Raw genomic sequence first — 19040 nt, 5'->3', positions numbered from 1 at the left:
GGTGAAGATTATTACTGTACATGCTCGTAATTATTATTATTTATAAATAAATTACCTAGCAGATCCACGCAGGAAGTTGTTGAAGGGGAGGCAGCAGAGTCGACCGCGGAATGTAAGTACATTTTTAACAACCTGACCATGGTTATTTCAAAGTGATTATTTCAAAGAGAGAGAGAGAGAGAGAAAGATATATATATATATATATATATATATATATATATATATATATATATATATATATTAAAGGGACAGTCTACACCAGAATTTTTATTGTTTTAAAAGATAGATAATCCCTTTATTACCCATTTCCCAGTTTTGCATAACTAACACATTTATAATAATATACTTTTAACCTCTGTGATTATCTTGTATCTAAGCCTCTGCAAACTGCCCCTTTTTTCAGTTCTTTTGACAGACTTGCAGTCTAGCCAATCAGTGCCTGCTCCCAGATAACTTCTCGTGCACGAGCACAGTGTTATTTATATGAAATACGTGAACTAACACCCTCTAGTGGTGAAAAACTGTTAAAATGTAATCTGAAAGAGGTGGGCTTCAAGGGGCTTAAAGAAATTAGCATATGAACCTCCTAGGTTAAGCTTTCAACTAAGAATACCAAGAGAACAAAGCAAAATCGGTGATAATAGTAAATTGGAAAATTGTTTAAAATTACATGCTCTATATGAATCATGAAAGTTTATTTTGGCCTAGACTGTCCCTTTAAAAATAAAATAAAAAAAAAGGTATATTCTTTATCTAAATACATTAATATTCATTACACAGCAACTCCGGACGAGTCAATAGCAGCTGAACACGGCTCGCCAGAGGGAGAACTGAATATAGGGGAGGATGAGGATTCAGCTGCCTGTAAGTTTGAGATCGGAAGAAAGGGAGAGAAACATAGGGAGAGACAGACTGACAGAGAAACAGACTGACAGAGAGAGAGAGAACCACAGACAGACACAGAGAGAGAGAACCACAGACAGACACAGAGAGAGAGAACCACAGACAGACACAGAGAGAGAGATAGAAAAATAGACAGACATAATAGAGAGAGAGACAGACACAGAGAGAGAGAGACATAGAAAAAACGAGGATTGAGTCCTTATTGAGGTGCGCAGGTATGAGATGCAAAGCACATAAACCAAAACCAGTCTCGGGGGAGGCAAGGTAATACCACACCGCAGGCCACCCGATCTAACGGCAGCACTCCCAAAAGTAGGATAATGGCAAATATCTGTAGAAGCAGAGAACAGAGAGAGGCGCCTTATGGGACAGTATCGTAGTGTCGCTAATATGCAGATAGAGGCAGACAGCACACACAGATGGAAGAATACTCACAAGTGAGGCGGCATAAACGAATGCCAAACTAGACAGGACGGAACCTTAGTCGCCCGCCAGACGGTCCAATAGGAGAAAGACTCTCACGTTCCAGTGGTCCAATCCGCTACGGCGGACAAAGGCAGACGTCAGGTACCCACAGCGTCTGTGGGAGGATCAATGGCTCAGAGTCCTTAGTGCAAGTGGTAGAATATTGCTCCACACATAGGATCAGATGGTAAACGATGAGAGCGGGGTTATCGTAAAAGATATTTTTATTGATAAAAGTAAAATTAAAACTGTTTAAAATACATAAAACAGCAACGCGTTTCTCGACCTTCCGGTCGTTTCATCAGGCTGATATTCACTTTGAAAACCCCGCTCTACTTAACATAATGATCATCCAATCACAGGCCGGTCTATTGTCCACACCCATCAACGGACCAATCGTAAATTGTGATTGCTATCTATGGTGACAGTAGCACCTGTTCTGTAATCAGAGATGATGAGTGTAATGGACGATAATAACGACTGTGATCCATATACATACATAGCTAAGGAATAACTGTAATTTCGAAATGTAATAAATTCTTATATAATTCTAAAAATATATCGAGAGATTCTGAAAATTAGCAGTTGTTGCTATTGTATAAAAAGAGGTGTTTGGCTGAGAGAATGTGACAAGATTGTGTCTGTATTTCTCCTGTGTAATAGTTACGATGTGTGATAGTTGAAATGACAAAAGGAAGTTTAAGATATTATGTGTTTCTCCTGTGTAATAGTTACGATGTGTGATAGTTGCAATGACAAAAGGAAGTTAAAGATATTATATAAACCACCATAACATACAGATGCAATATTATTGTACCATCTGTAAGCTAATGCAATAGAAACTTCATTGTAGGGCATGAGTGAATTAGTATGCATAAACCTGTTGGTGGTAAAAAATGCATATTTAAAGGGACCATGTTTTCTAATGAATAATAATGTAGTAACATATTTAAAGATACCATGTGTTCTGATCAATGGATATCATAATTTAATATTCATATGTGTTAAAGGTGTAATTAGCAAATAATTTTGATAAATAGATATCTATAGGTATATTATTATAATAGCCCCCACATATTTGAATGGCCTATATGTTCTGACTGATAGATATCAATATATGGTCATAGATGGTTGTGTTTCTAAATCTAAGTATGATTAACTTGTAAAATGTTTATAATAATCGAACTAGTTATATCTGGTTGGTCCGAGACCATGGACGTCTATTCCAATAAAGATAAATGGTTGGTAATAAGTGACCTACAAAAAAAGCAGGCAGAGGGACTGTAGAGAAGGACTTTTATGAGAAGGCTGCCAAATCGACACATAAATTGAGACCATCAGGGTACATGCTCTTCAGCAGATGGATCCAATAAGTCTCCCTCTGTCTGAGCCTAAAAAACCGGTTATAAAGATGAGATTTAGGAATGAATTCTATGGGATTGACAGAATAACAGTTAAGATCTCCCCTATGTACGTCATTACAGTGTCTTGATACACTATGAAGTCTGTAGTTATTCTTCATATTTCGATGGTGTTCGGACCATCTGGTGCTAAGGTATCTACAGGTACGCCCTACGTATTGTACCCCACAGACACATGTAAGTAGATAAACTACATAAGAGGAAGCACAAGAAGCACGGCCAATGATGGTGTAAGATTTGTGGGTGATACTTGACCTAAAGGTTTTTTGCCGATCACCAATGAAAATGCACATCTTACAGCGGGCTCGTCTGCACTTATAAGACCCATGTTGTGAATTGTTCCTATTATTTCCCGTGGAAGGTTGTCTATGTTTTACAATTTTGCTCGGAGCCAACATTGTTTTGAGGGTTGGTGCCCTTCTATAGACTATTCTGGGTTTATCATCCAAAGTTCTTTTCAAAATAGGGTCTTTAAGTAATATTTGCCAATGACGTGTGACAATCTCTCTAATTAGGTTATGGTTAGAGTTGAATTGGGTGATAAACAACGGATCTTTATGGAAGGTACTATTATTTGTTGATTCTAGTCGTGCATTGGACTCAGTGAAATACAATTCTCTATTGTCATTTTTTGCTCTCAAGTAGCCATTTTCGATGATCGAATTAGGGTAATGTTTCTCCCTAAAGCGTTCCTTCAAGGTAAGGCTTTGTGTTTCATAGTCTGCCATAGAACTACAGTTACGGCGCACTCTTTTGAACTGACCGTAGGGGACGTTCAATTTCCACGGCTGATAGTGACAGCTCTTAAAGTCGAGGTAGCTATTACAATCCACTGCCTTAAAGTGAGTGGTGCTAGTCACTTGGCCCTCAGTAAAACTAAGATTAAGATCTAAGTACACTATTGATTGCCTCTCAATAGTACTGGTAAACACTAGGCCTCTATTGTTGGTGTTTAGATGTTCAACAAAAGATTCGGCACTAGACGGTTCGCCCCTCCAAATAAAGATGAGATCATCTATATATCTTCCATAGTATACAAGGTTCGTCCCATATGCTGAATCGTAGATGTAACATTGTTCAAAGGAACCCATGAACAGGTTCGCATAACTAGGGGCGAACCTGGTACCCATGGCCGTACCCTTAGTTTGGATATAGAATTCGTCTTGAAAGACAAAGTAGTTATGTCTCAAGATAAAAGCGATTAGATCTAGAAGAAATTCTCGTTGGGTCTGAGGTAAGTATATATCCTTTTCCAAATATTCGGAAACTGCCTGTAGGCCCATATCATGGGGAATGTTGGAATATAGGGCCTGAACATCACAGGTGACCCAAATCATATCGGATGTAATGCGGTATGATCCCAGTTTTTTAAGCAGATCGGCTGAATCACGAATATAGGATTCTAGGCCTAAAACATACTTCTGTAGGAAGTAGTCCACATATGATGAGACATTGTCAGTAAGATTGCCGATCCCTGCTATTATAGGTCTCCCAGGGGGGCATGAGCGGTTCTTGTGGACCTTAGGAAGGTGGTAGTAAAAGGCCAAATTTGGTTCATTCGGAATCAGATAGTTTTTCTCCTTTTTCAGGAGTATGCCTTTGTCAAAGGCTGATGTTATCATTTGTTTTAATATGGCTTTGTCCGCCGTAGCGGATTGGACCACTGGAACGTGAGAGTCTTTCTCCTATTGGACCGTCTGGCGGGCGACTAAGGTTCCGTCCTGTCTAGTTTGGCATACGTTTATGCCGCCTCACTTGTGAGATAGAAAAATAGACAGACATAATAGAGAGACAGAGAGAGAGATAGAAAAATAGACAGACATAATAGAGACAGAGAGAGAGAGAGAGATAGAAAAATAGACAGACATAATAGAGACAGAGAGAGAGATAGAAAAATAGACAGACATAATAGAGAGAGAGAGACAGAGAGAGAGATAGAAAAATAGACAGACATAATAGAGAGAGAGACAGAGAGAGAGACAGACAGAGAGAGACAGACAGATAGAAAAATAGACAGACATAATAGAGAGAGAGACACATTTATTGATTGTGGAAAATAAAATGAGTAAGATAGATAGCGATGTATATTTCAACATATATGTAAACTATTTATTAATAATGTTTTCAAATGTATTTTAATTAGCACCGGTTCTTGAACACAGACAATAGAGAGGTACAAATAGAAAAATACTGACAGAAAAAGAGAGAGACACAGAGAGATAAAGAGACAGAGAGAGGAAGCGAGACAGATATAAAGAGAGACAGAGTCAGACAGATAGAAAACTAAAAAGAGTAAGAGAGATAGCAATGAACTTAAATATATATGTAAAAATGATAACTCTTTATAAGTTATGTGTTCTAATTATTTTTTAATAGCATCGCTAGGAAAGGCCCAACAGGCCGATAACGAAAACGAAGGCCGTGCTGGGACGGAGGAGGAGTCGGAGGAACAGGCCCAGTTTGATGAATGTAAGTTGATTACAGAGGGAAAGACAGACAGGAAAATAGTAACTGAAAGAGAGAGAGACAGAGAGAGACACATAGGAAGCGAGACAGATAGACAGAGAGATAGACAGACATAGAGAGAAAGAGTCAGACAGATAGAAAACTAAAAAGATTAAGAGAGATAGCAATGAACTTAAATATATGTAAAAATGTTAACGCTTAAGGCGCAGTCTGCTGATGGTACGTTGAAGACAATACACCATATATAACACTACAAGCTACGCATATTTAAGCATTGCCCCAGCAGCTCACAAGAGCTGCTTGTGCAACACCGCCAACATCGCGTCAAAGAGGCCGCCAGCAGGACGATGTCAATTAACCCAATCGTATTTGATCTGGTTGATTGCCGGCGACCTCTATCCGTCTGCTCCAGGCAGTCGGACCGAATATGGAGCAGCATTATTTTTTGTGACCGCAGTTTCATAGATGGCGCGCCAGAAACACGATGTACCATTCGGAGATTGATAAAAATCCCCCAGAGACTGATCTATATAAGTAACGAATGACCTTAAAATTTTTGTTTATTTGTTTTTAATGTTTTTGCAGATGGAACAGAAATAACCAGTCGGGACATGATCGTTAGGTTCCTGCGCGATACAGAGGCGCAAGTCCGGGAGCTCCTGGATAAAATAATTACTACCAGACAGTCGATTTAATGTTTTGTAATTTTATTTCTAGTTTCTGTTTTGTTCTAAATGTTTGTGTTAATTTATTATTTATATTTAGTTATTTGTTAATAAATTATTTTTTGGTTTAAAAAAAAATGTGTCGCATTATTTATGAAATTACAATATTGAAAATGTCACAATGAGCATAGTTGATTCACATAACAGTATGGCACAAAGAGGAGACTCAACATTTTAATTTAAATGAGTTTGAAAAAAAAAAATGACACGACATGTAGCAATTGTTTCATTTGGCATAGACAGGTGTAAACTTGTTTCATTTGGCATAGACAGGTGTAAACTTGTTTCATTTGGCATAGACAGGTGTAAACTTGTTTCATTTGGCATAGACAGCTGTAAACTTGTTTCATTTGGCATAGACAGCTGTAAACTTGTTTCATTTGGCATAGACAGCTGTAAACGTGTTTCATTTGGCATAGACAGCTGTAAACGTGTTTCATTTGGCATAGACAGCTGTAAACGTGTTTCATTTGGCTTAGACAGGTGTAAACTTGTTTCATTTGGCATAGACAGGTGTAAACTTGTTTCATTTGGCATAGACAGGTGTAAACTTGTTTCATTTGGCATAGACAGGTGTAAACTTGTTTCATTTGGCATAGACAGCTGTAAACTTGTTTCATTTGGCATAGACAGCTGTAAACGTGTTTCATTTGGCATAGACAGGTGTAAACGTGTTTCATTTGGCATAGACAGGTGTAAACGTGTTTCATTTGGCATAGACAGGTGTAAACGTGTTTCATTTGGCATAGACAGCTGTAAACTTGTTTCATTTGGCATAGACAGGTGTAAACTTGTTTCATTTGGCATAGACAGGTGTAAACGTGTTTCATTTGGCATAGACAGGTGTAAACGTGTTTCATTTGGCATAGACAGGTGTAAACGTGTTTCATTTGGCATAGACAGGTGTAAACGTGTTTCATTTGGCATAGACAGGTGTAAACGTGTTTCATTTGGCATAGACAGGTGTAAACGTGTTTCATTTGGCATAGACAGGTGTAAACGTGTTTCATTTGGCATAGACAGGTGTAAACGTGTTTCATTTGGCATAGACAGGTGTAAACGTGTTTCATTTGGCATAGACAGCTGTAAACGTGTTTCATTTGGCATAGACAGCTGTAAACTTGTTTCATTTGGCTTAGACAGCTGTAAACTTGTTTCATTTGGCATAGACAGGTGTAAACTTGTTTCATTTGGCATAGACAGGTGTAAACTTGTTTCATTTGGCATAGACAGGTGTAAGCTTGTTTCATTTGGCATAGACAGCTGTAAACTTGTTTCATTTGGCATAGACAGGTGTAAACTTGTTTCATTTGGCATAGACAGGTGTAAACTTGTTTCATTTGGCATAGACAGCTGTAAACGTGTTTCATTTGGCATAGACAGCTGTAAACGTGTTTCATTTGGCATAGACAGCTGTAAACGTGTTTCATTTGGCATAGACAGGTGTAAACGTGTTTCATTTGGCATAGACAGGTGTAAACTTGTTTCATTTGGCATAGACAGGTGTAAACTTGTTTCATTTGGCATAGACAGGTGTAAACTTGTTTCATTTGGCATAGACAGGTGTAAACTTGTTTCATTTGGCATAGACAGGTGTAAACTTGTTTCATTTGGCATAGACAGGTGTAAACTTGTTTCATTTGGCATAGACAGGTGTAAACTTGTTTCATTTGGCATAGACAGCTGTAAACTTGTTTCATTTGGCATAGACAGCTGTAAACTTGTTTCATTTGGCATAGACAGCTGTAAACTTGTTTCATTTGGCATAGACAGCTGTAAACTTGTTTCATTTGGCATAGACAGCTGTAAACTTGTTTCATTTGGCATAGACAGCTGTAAACTTGTTTCATTTGGCATAGACAGCTGTAAACTTGTTTCATTTGGCATAGACAGGTGTAAACTTGTTTCAAGCTTTTGGATAATGTTTGTAAAGACATGTGAAGTGTATCATGGAAGTGAGAATTGAGTTAAGAAAATTACTATACAAATATAACATTAAATAGACTGCTTTGTGTAAATACTATTTGACACACACACACATATATATATATATATATAAATTATATATGTCAATGCATTTACATTTAAATAGCAGTAGACAATAAAAAATGACAACTAGCATGCTATCATATTGTTATTGTGAGATCTACATAGAACTACATATTACATGTACACGCTATTTATATACATATGAACACAGACATTTAAATATACGAAATGAGTAATATTAGGACATACATATATAGCAATATAGAAATAGAGTTAGGCGCAAAATTTAGGTTGATTCATGATAAATATGGGGATGTACAATTGCGACCAGCAGGATTTATCATTAAAAGGCGCGTAGTTACGAGCAGTTTTGTGATAAATATGAGCGCAAATTTGCGCCGTCACAGAAGCGAGTAGAGGCGCAGTTTCAGGCGCACGTATCAGACATTACGACTTGCCTGTGATAAATCTAGCCCTTAAACCTATATCTTTAAGATGGAAGATGGAATTACCTTTTTCTACCAATGGAGGGGAGTAGAGATTCAATTATACTCTAAATATAACATTTTTCTGTACGCTTGGCTTAGATTGCAGTATTGCTTGAGACTGCTCCAGGACTCCTAATTATACATATATTGAGCTGTCCTTTACTGATCATCTAATTATCTAAATGCAGGCCACAACAAGGTAGTTATATATTTTCCTTTACTGCTTCTTACCGACTACAGCTAATGTTATCAGAAGAGAACTGATGTCTGTAACAGTTTTTATGTGTGTATAAGGTATATTACAGTCTCATGTATTTACAGTTCTATGATCTCCATACGTAATAGGCACAATTACACTTTACTGCTTCTTACCGACTACAGCTAATGTTATCAGAAGAGAACTGATGTCTGTAACAGTTTTTATGTGTGTATAAGGTATATTACAGTCTCATGTATTTACATTTCTATGATCTCCATACGTAATAGGCACAATTACACTTTACTGCTTCTTACCGACTACAGCCAATGTTATCAGAAGAGAACTGATGTCTGTCACAGTTTTTATGTGTGTATAAGGTATATTACAGTCTCATGTATTTACATTTCTATGATCTCCATACGTAATAGGCACAATTACACTTTACTGCTTCTTACCGACTACAGCTAATGTTATCAGAAGAGAACTGATGTCTGTAACAGTTTTTATGTGTGTATAAGGTATATTACAGTCTCATGTATTTACAGTTCTATGATCTCCATACGTAATAGGCACAATTACACTTTACTGCTTCTTACCGACTACAGCTAATGTTATCAGAAGAGAACTGTCTGTCACAGTTTTTATGTGTGTATAAGGTATATTACAGTCTCATGTATTTACAGTTCTATGATCTCCATACGTAATAGGCACAATTACACTTTACTGCTTCTTACCGACTACAGCTAATGTTATCAGAAGAGAACTGATGTCTGTCACAGTTTTTATGTGTGTATAAGGTATATTACAGTCTCATGTATTTACAGTTCTATGATCTCCATACGTAATAGGCACAATTACACTTTACTGCTTCTTACCGACTACAGCTAATGTTATCAGAAGAGAACTGATGTCTGTAACAGTTTTTATGTGTGTATAAGGTATATTACAGTCTCATGTATTTACAGTTCTATGATCTCCATACGTAATAGGCACAATTACACTTTACTGCTTCTTACCGACTACAGCTAATGTTATCAGAAGAGAACTGATGTCTGTCACAGTTTTTATGTGTGTATAAGGTATATTACAGTCTCATGTATTTACAGTTCTATGATCTCCATACGTAATAGGCACAATTACACTTTACTGCTTCTTACCGACTACAGCTAATGTTATCAGAAGAGAACTGATGTCTGTCACAGTTTTTATGTGTGTATAAGGTATATTACAGTCTCATGTATTTACAGTTCTATGATCTCCATACGTAATAGGCACAATTACACTTTACTGCTTCTTACCGACTACAGCTAATGTTATCAGAAGAGAACTGATGTCTGTAACAGTTTTTATGTGTGTATAAGATATATTACAGTCTCATGTATTTACAGTTCTATGATCTCCATACGTAATAGGCACAATTACACTTTACTGCTTCTTACCGACTACAGCTAATGTTATCAGAAGAGAACTGATGTCTGTCACAGTTTTTATGTGTGTATAAGGTATATTACAGTCTCATGTATTTACAGTTCTATGATCTCCATACGTAATAGGCACAATTACACTTTACTGTAGGAGGTAAGCACCAATGCTTGCTAACAAAGTAGTTGCAACTGGTTAAATATATTACCATGTTCTCTAAAGCCTTATCAATAGTCAGGAATAGGCTCTACAGCACAACCCTTAATCCTGCAATATTGTTTTCATGCACGTCTATACCCAGTTACCTTCTATTTTTTTCGCCTCCCCTCTAATTAAAGGTTATCTTGAAATTACCGCTAATGTGCTTCTACCTTTTTATACATAGCTGGAGGTTGGTGAAGATTACCTTACTCACCCATAGTTATTACCGCCTATTCCATAACTATACAGTGTTAGACTTAGTAGTGGTCGTTTGTTTCATTGGCGTTCCTCTCTCTCCCCTAGTGCTTCAAATAATTGTGGGTACGAGTAAACCAATTAATTATAAGTTCATTCAATATTATGCTAAATTGAACTCTTCACTTGCCTTCAGACCTTATTCTAGCTAATTTGTGCTAATACCATTACTAATGTGCTATATTATCCAGAGGTTTCAGTTATGATTGTTTGCTATTATAATTACTCTATCATTTGTTGTCTTATGGGAATTAAGTCACTTGTATTATTTTACATAATGCCTAAATGCTTTGTCTCAATGCTCTAATCACAGTGAATATGTCATTGATCAATCATATTGTATATGTACCTAATATTTGTTTTATATTATAACCTCAATAAAAATTAAAAAAATAAATATATATATATATTCACGATAATGTGATTGAGTGACTCTTTATGTGGCAATTTCCTTGAAACCCTTTATAGGAGATAGAATTTTAGAAGGTCTCACTCATGACTGAGTAGGGGGAAAAAAATCTTTTCTTAGTTTAATATCTGATACGTCCCCTATCTGGGTGCCATATATTAAATGGATTTTTGAAACAGGGAGATGGAAGAAGAGCTTGCTCTGTCCACTCCACGCATTGACCTGGTATTGCAGTACCTCCAGGACCTGGGCACCCCTCTCTTTTGCTGTGTGACAAAAACAGAATAATCATCCTCATCCCAACAACCAGAAGCCGAAATGAGCTGCAGCAGCTTGTTTCTGGAAGAAATCCTCAGCGACGAGCTGCTTTCCTGCCTGCTTGATTTCATTTCGGATTCTTGTTAACCCCTTGTGTGCCGGGCCAAAAAAGCCTAGGAAACGGTATTAAGCTGGCGAGGCGACGTGTTTGCTATCCTTTTGTGTTCATTCTTCATTTGATGAGCATTTCTTCCCCAATCTATGTATTGCTGTGTAAATGCATGCATTCATTTATAATTTTTTTGGTTCTCTCTATTTATTAATTTATGTATTTATTTATTTATTGATTGATTGATTTCTGTGGTTCCTCATTTTGTATGTATTTCGATGTGTCCATTTCTTGCTTTATTGATGTGTTTACTAATAATTTATTTCTTTCTATCTTTCTATCTATCTATCTATCTATCTATCTATCTATCTCTCCTTCTTGGCAGACAATAAAAGTCTTTGGAGCTGTCAATGTTGTCTGTGTGCTTCGTTCTCCCTCTGGTGGTGCCTGGACAGGGAAGTTTTAAAAAATAGAGTTGAGCCTGCTTGCTAGCTAGCTAGCTAGCTAGCTATCGAGCTAGACAGGCAGGCAGCTAGGCCCACAAGATCCAGTAGCAGCAGCAGCTACTCGGTCCAATCAGCCTGATCTGCCAGCCCGGTGGCTTTGACGCCTTTCTGTGTGTCTGCGGAGTGCAGCTCCGACGATGGCGGGGGGAAGGAGGGGGGCTGTTTTCGGGGGAGGGTGGAGGAGGCGGAGCCATGCAAATTGGAGAGCAGCTCTCTGTCCAGTAGTCAGGAGGCAGCAGCAGGTTCCTGGTCGCCGCCGCTGCTGCTTTTTCTCCTAAAGCAGATTATTTTGTGGTTATCTAGTTGTGTTTTTTGTCTGGCCTAGCCATGTGTTGTTATTGGCTGCTGCTTTTGGATTTGCAATGGTGTGATTTGTGGTTAGCATTGGAGTGCTGCCCTGTCTCCCCGAGGCAGAGGGAGTGCTCTGAGCGTGCGGCGTCCCAGACAAGAGCGTTGCGGTTATCGCTTCTCGGCCTTTTGGCTCAGATCAAGTGTCTGAGTCAGAAGGAGTGGCGGAACCTGACCCCTCGGCCTGGTGGTGTTTCCTTCGGGTGCACCACCTGCTGCTATTGGGGGGTTAGCTATCCAAAGCGTCCGGGTTGCGATCGTGTTGCCATCATGGCAGCGATTACTGGAGGAAGTGTCGTGGAGGGTGTCGGAGGTGTCGGAGGTGTCAGAGTTGGTGTGGAGGCTGGACGTCGTCCTGATGGTAAGGGGGTACCGGGAGGTCGTAGGCAGGATCATTCAATTGGGACCTACCCATACGATACTTTGCGGATCCAAGTGGCTCCTGAACACCAGGTTTTAAAGAATGGTGTTTTTTTACAAAAACAGATTATGGTGGCATTATTTGGTTTCTCTTTCGATCAATTTATGTGCTTTCAAGATTTTTACAGAAAAGGATATTTCGATTTAACTATGTTCTCTAATCAGCTAACTAATGTTGTCTTAGAGAAATATCGAATCTATCAAGCACATGAGGATCTGCAAGGGGTAAAATTTTCCCCTATGTTTGGTGGCGGGGAAAAATTACTGATTGTACACATGTATAACCCTCATGTGAGGGAGGAGGAGATCGCCCGCTACCTCATGCGGTTCTGCTCAAGAATAAAACCTGAGGGGAAAGTTTTTAACTCCTGTGGGGTCTGGTCTGGAAAATGGAAATTCTGTGTATCCTTCCGTCCAGATGCAGGGGAATTTGGGGGATTTCTTAGACCTCCCCCTCTGTTTTCCATTGGGAGTAATAGGGGTTTTTTGGTCTTCAACCAGATGCCCCCGTATTGCCGTACATGCTTGAAATATGGGCATGATTCCTCTGACTGCCTTGAGGACCAAGTGTGCCGGTTCTGTAAACAGCCGGGGCATTTGAGTAAAGATTGTAAAATTCGTGTCTGTGATCTCTGTGGTGAGTTGGATCACCTGAGTCGTTTTTGTCCTGAGAGGCGGCGATGGGAGACGAGGAAACAGCCCTTTGTGGTGCACCTAGGTACTCCTTCTGAGAAGGGGGGGTGTCAGGTGCATCCTGTGGCTGATCGGTCTGTCCCCTCTTCTCCTATGGAGGTGGCGGGTGAAGAAGTCGGATCTCAGGAATCTGTACCTCCTGTTGAGGATCATGTCCCTATGGATACTGGTGAGGGAGGTGCCTCTGGCTCGGTTCAGGGGTCTTTCATTCCTCCCACGTCTTCTCAGCAAAAAAAGGCAGCAGTTTCCAAGTCAAAATCTGGATCTAGGGCTGAGAAGTTCGCTTCTGAGAAGCCGAAATTGTGTGATTCTATAGTGGATGTTATGGTTGAGAGGGGCTTAAATCCCTCAAAGAAACCGAAGTTCCAGCTTGAGGAGGATCTTTCCCCTTCCTTGAGCCACTTGGAGCATCCTAACAGATTTCTTGCTCTAGATCATGAACCAGTCTCCCCCCCCGAAGCTTTACGGAACATTGACTTTAGTGCTTTGTCCGGGACTGATAGGATTTCTGAAGCTAGCAGTGACGAGGCTAGCGTCATCAGGATTGACGATACGTCAATGCCTGCTGGAGAGGTTGTGGCAAGTCCTGCGCCCAGTGACGTTTCTGAGGGCCAGGATGGTATTCTGCTTAGGAGATTCTCTAAGTAGGATGCTGTGCTACTCCTCTCTAGATGCTTAAGTTAGCATCGCTAAATACACGGGGCTTTAAAAGCCCTCCTCGGAGGGCGGCCCTGTGTGATTTTTTGGTTAATACTAATAATGACATTATTTATTTACAGGAATGTTGTATTGATAAAAATGATAAAGTGGAAGTTTTAAAAAAATATTGGGATAGGGGCCCATCCGTATGGTCTGGGAGTAATGAAAACAAATCTGTAGGGGTGGGCATCCTTTTTAATAGCCATGATTTTATTATTAATAGTTTTATGGAAATTGTCCCGGGTAGGCTTTTAGTTGTCCACGTCAGTTATTTTAATTTTAGTTTTAGGTGTTTTAATGTCTATGCCCCGGTTATTAAAAAAGAGAGGTTAGAGTTTTTTAAGATTTTAGCTTTGTTTTTAGCAGGTTCAGAACCTTTGATTTTAGGTGGGGATTTTAACTGTGTTTTACCAGGTGAGAAGAGGGAGAGTGTGAGTGTGAGTGAGCGTTTGGATGGGTCTGCTAGTGTGTTGAAAGGTATGATTGAGGATTTTAGGCTAAATGATGTATGGATGAGGTTGAATGGTGCGGATCCTGGTTTTACGTGGAGTAATAGGGCGGTTAAATCCCGTATTAATTTTATGTTTTTATCAAAGGTTTTTAGTTTGCGGTCTTGTGTTTTAAGTGAGAATGTGTTTTCTGACCACAAGCTTTTAGAGTGTGTGTGTGATCTACCTGCTGAGCAGAATTTTAAATCCTCTTATTGGAAATTAAATACCTCTCTTTTAGATGATGATTTTATTAGACAGAGTTTTATTGATAATTATAAGAAGTGGAGTTTTAGTCGGGGGGATGAGGACATTATTTTATGGTGGGATAAGGTTAAAGTTTTAATTCGGGACTTTTTTATTAAAATGGGTAAGAGAGTGGCTAGGGAGAAGAGGGAATTTTATGCTAAACTTAATTTTAGACTTCAGGCACTTTATCAGGCACGTTCTTATGGTTTTAATGTAGATGATGATATTTTAAAATTAAAAGAAGAAATTAGGAAAAATTTAGAAGAAAAGGGGAAACAAATAATTTTTAATTCTAAAGTACAAGTTTTAGAGGAGGATGAGAAGTGTTCTAGGTTCTTTTTTAAAAAATTAGTTAGTAAAAAGAGTTTTATGGGGAGTATAGAGGGGAAATCTGATATTAATGGTATGAAGCAAGAGGTTTTTAATTTTTATTCGGATTTATATTCTCCCAAATTTTTAGATCCCTCCCTAAAAGAACATTTTTTATCACAATTGGATTCTTCTTTTAATTTTAATGATCAATCTTTTTTAGCTCAGGATTTTAATTGTGCAGAAATTTTAGGGGTTATTAAAAGTTTTAGTAATGGTAAGACCCCAGGAAATGATGGGTTACCAATTGAATTTTATAGGGTTTTTTGGGATGTTTTAAAAGATGATTTTATGATTTTATTTAAAAAGTGTAGTGATTTTAATATTTTACCTTTATCTTGGACGCAGGGGGTTGTTGTTTTAATTTATAAAAAAGGTGATAAAGATAGTATTAAGAACTGGCGTCCCATTACACTTTTAAATACAGATTATAAAATTTTTACTAAACTTTTAGCATCCCGTTTGAAATCTGTCATTTCCAAAGTTGTAGCCCCCTGTCAGGCCTGTGCGGTGCCTGGGAGGAGTATAACGGAAATTTTAAGCACGATTAGAGATTCGATATTTTATTGTTTAGATAGGGACCAGAGCTTGGCTCTTTTTAGTGTAGATTTTGAGAAAGCCTTCGATCGCGTGTCACATGAGTTTTTATTTACGGTTTTAGAGAAGATGGGTGTGCCTGTACGGATGCTGAATCAGATTAAGAGTGTGTATGATGGTTGTGTGAGTAGAGTGTCTGTTAATGGGTTTTTAACTGATGGTGTTTTTATTAAGTCTGGGGTTAAGCAGGGTTGCCCCTTATCACCTATTTTATTTATTTGTTGTGTTGAGCCACTATTATGTGCATTAAGAAAAGACAAGGTGATTCGTGGTGTGCCTGTTCCTGGAGGGGGAGGAACGCAAGCTAAAACCGTGGCATACATGGATGACATCACCGTTCTGTGCACTGACATAGTCTCTTTAAATAGAGCAGTAAGGACTGTGGAGTGGTTCTGTTGTGCGTCTGGGTGTAAGATGAATACGGATAAATCTGAGTGTATGTTGTATGGCCGGTGGGACAGTTTGCTTGGTGTGACTGTGCCGCTTGTGAGAGATAAGATTAAGATTTTAGGCATCTATTTTACGGGTAACATGAAGTATGATTTTATGTGGGAAACCGTTTTAGCTAAAGTTAGGAAAAAAATTCAGTTATGGGCTTTTAGAAAGTTAACTCTAGAGGGTAAAATTTTAATAGTGAGACAGGTGATTTTACCCATTGTTTTATATGTATCCATGGTTTTATTTCCCCCGGTTTTATTTTTAAAGAGAATTATTCGTGAGTGTTTTATTTTTTATTGGGGGGCTAAAATGGAGCGTTTTAAAAGAACTGAATTACAGAAATTGTCTTTTAATGGTGGGAAGAACGCTCTGGACATGGATAGGTTTTTAAGTTTTAAGTTTTTATCCTATAATATAAAGATGGCTCTTTGCAGTGAGGATTGCATTGCTAGTTTGTTTATAAAATACACCACTGGATTTATTTTTCACAAATACAAATGGGTACAATTGGCTTTGAATAGACCTTATGTGTTTAACCTGCCCAAACATTATGTGGTTTTAGAGAGAATCATTCGAGTTTTTAAGTTGCAGAATTTTACTACAGAGACTTTAATTGACCATAAGAAAATTTTTGGGGTATTTTTCACTGGCGAAGTTATAAGTCCTGTTATAAATTTTTCTGCAATTGTCTCTCGACAAGTCTGGAAGAATGTGGCGCATAAATTTCTATCTAACTTCCAGAAGGATTTGGCCTGGGGGATTGTCACAGACTCTCTCCCTACCAGGGAATTCCAGCATAGACGGGGCCTGGTTGCCAGTGCCAAGTGCCCTCGAGCAGGGTGTGAAAGTTGTGAGACGCCACTTCACATCTTTTGGAACTGCAGATTTGCACAAGAGGTCTGGAGGCAAATTAGTCCCCTTCTAAAGTGGGTAGGCGGTCTGAGGATTCTCAACCATGAGGCTGTTTTATATGGCAAGATGCTTTGCATAGCGGAAGAAAAGTTTTTATATGTCTGGCTTATTATCAATTGTTTTAAAGAAGCCATCTGGCTGGCCAGAAATATTTTACTTTTTAATCATGAAATTTTATCTGTAAAGAACTGTGTACAATATGCCTTGAGTTTAATCCATATTTATTATTTACGCGAAAAGAAAAGCATTGGAGACAAAGACGCTAAAGCCCATTTTGGCTTTTTGTTCTGGAGCCGGATCTCCTTTTAATTATATTTTATGCTTTTCTAGGGACAGTTGTAGGGACAGCTGTAGGGTAAGCTGTAGGGTCAGTTAGTTGGGTTGGTGAAGAGAGGGTCAGAGCTGAGGGTGAGCTTATAGGGTTATTCTAAGGGACAGTTCTTTTATGCCAGTTGTTTTATGCCAGTTATTTTATGTAATTTTATGTCTGTTTGTTTAAGCCAGTTTTTACTGATTTTTCTGGCTTTTTCACAGATGATGTGATTGAGTCCCTCATTGGTTTTATGGGCGTATTCTCCTTCGGGGGAATTAAAACTGGAGGTTAACTCTTAACTGAAGTGAGAAAAAAAAAAAAAAAAAAAAAAAAAAATCTGTTCTTATCAGTTTAATATCTGATACGCGCCCTATCTGGGTGCCATATATTAAATGGATTTTTGAAACAGGGAGATGGAAGAAGAGCTTGCTCTGTCCACTCCACGCATTGACCTGGTATTGCAGTACCTCCAGGACCGGTGCACCCCTCTCTTTTGCTGTGTGACAAAAACAGAATAATCATCCTCATCCATACAACAACCAGAATCCGAAATGAGCTGCAGCAGCTTGTTTCTGGAAGAAATCCTCAGCGACGAGCTGCTTTCCTGCCTGCTTGATTTCATTTCGGATTCTTGTTAACCCCTTGTGTACCGGGCCAAAAAAGCCTAGGAAACTGTATTAAGCTGGCGAGGCGACGTGTTTGCTATCCTTTTGTGTTCATTCTTCATTTGATGAGCATTTCTTCCCAAATCTATGTATTGCTGTTTAAATTCATGCATTCATTTATTGATTTACTTATTTATTTATTTATGTATGTATTTATTTATTTCTGTGGTTCCTTATTTTGTATGCATTTCGATGTGTCTATTTCTTGCTTTATTGATGTGTTTACTAATAATTTCTTTTCTATCTTTCTATCTATCTATCTATCTATCTCTCCTTCTTGGCAGACAATAAAAGTCTTTGGAGCTGTCAATGTTGTCTGTGTGCTTCTTTCTCCCCCTGGTGGTGCCTGGACAGGGAATTTTTAAAAAATAGAGTTGAGCCTGCTTGCTAGCTAGCTAGCTATCGAGCTAGACAGGCAGGCAGGCAGGCAGGCCCACAAGATCCAGTAGCAGCAGCAGCAGCAGCTACTCGGTCCAATCAGCCTGATGTGCCAGCCCGGTGGCTTTGACGCCTTTCTGTGTGTATGCGGAGTGCAGCTCCGACGATGGCGGGGGGAAGGAGGGGGGCTGTTTTCGGGGGAGGGTGGAGGAGGCGGAGCCATGCAAATTGGAGAGCAGCTCTCTGTCCAGTAGTCAGGAGGCAGCAGCAGGTTCCTGGTCGCCGCTGCTGCTTTTTCTCCTAAAGCAGATTATTTAGTGGTTATATCTAGTTGTGTTTTTTGTCTGGCCTATCCATGTGTTATTTGCTGCTGCTTTTGGATTTGCAATGGTGTGATTTGTGGTTAGCATTGGAGTGCTGCCCTGTCTCCCCGAGGCAGAGGGAGTGCTCTGAGCGTTGCGGTTATCGCTTCTCGGCCTTTTGGCTAAGATCAAGTGTAGTATCTGTTCTTATCAGTTTAATATCTGATACGCGCCCTATCTGGGTGCCATATATTAAATGGATTTTTGAAACAGGGAGATGGAAGAAGAGCTTGCTCTGTCCACTCCACGCATTGACCTGGTATTGCAGTACCTCCAGGACCGGTGCACCCCTC

General features: G+C 39.0%; 2 non-coding genes and 1 pseudogene across 2 annotated transcripts; all 3 read left to right on the top strand.

Annotated features, from left to right (window-relative positions):
* Positions 1 to 11005: 11005 nt before the first annotated feature.
* Positions 11006 to 11202, top strand: LOC128655063 (U2 spliceosomal RNA). Its single transcript, XR_008401640.1, has one exon. It is a non-coding gene; the product is annotated as a U2 spliceosomal RNA (small nuclear RNA).
* A 6428-nt stretch (positions 11203 to 17630) lies between these two features.
* On the top strand, positions 17631 to 17831 carry LOC128654995 (uncharacterized; annotated as a pseudogene).
* Positions 17832 to 18849: 1018 nt separating this feature from the next.
* LOC128654924 (U2 spliceosomal RNA) lies at positions 18850 to 19040 on the top strand. Its single transcript, XR_008401563.1, has one exon. It is a non-coding gene; the product is annotated as a U2 spliceosomal RNA (small nuclear RNA).

This window comes from Bombina bombina, chromosome 3 (assembly GCF_027579735.1).
Source record: "Bombina bombina isolate aBomBom1 chromosome 3, aBomBom1.pri, whole genome shotgun sequence".
Taxonomy (NCBI): domain Eukaryota; kingdom Metazoa; phylum Chordata; class Amphibia; order Anura; family Bombinatoridae; genus Bombina; species Bombina bombina.
The sequence above is the reverse complement of the archived record's forward strand: the minus strand, read 5'-3'. Positions and strand labels throughout refer to the sequence as shown.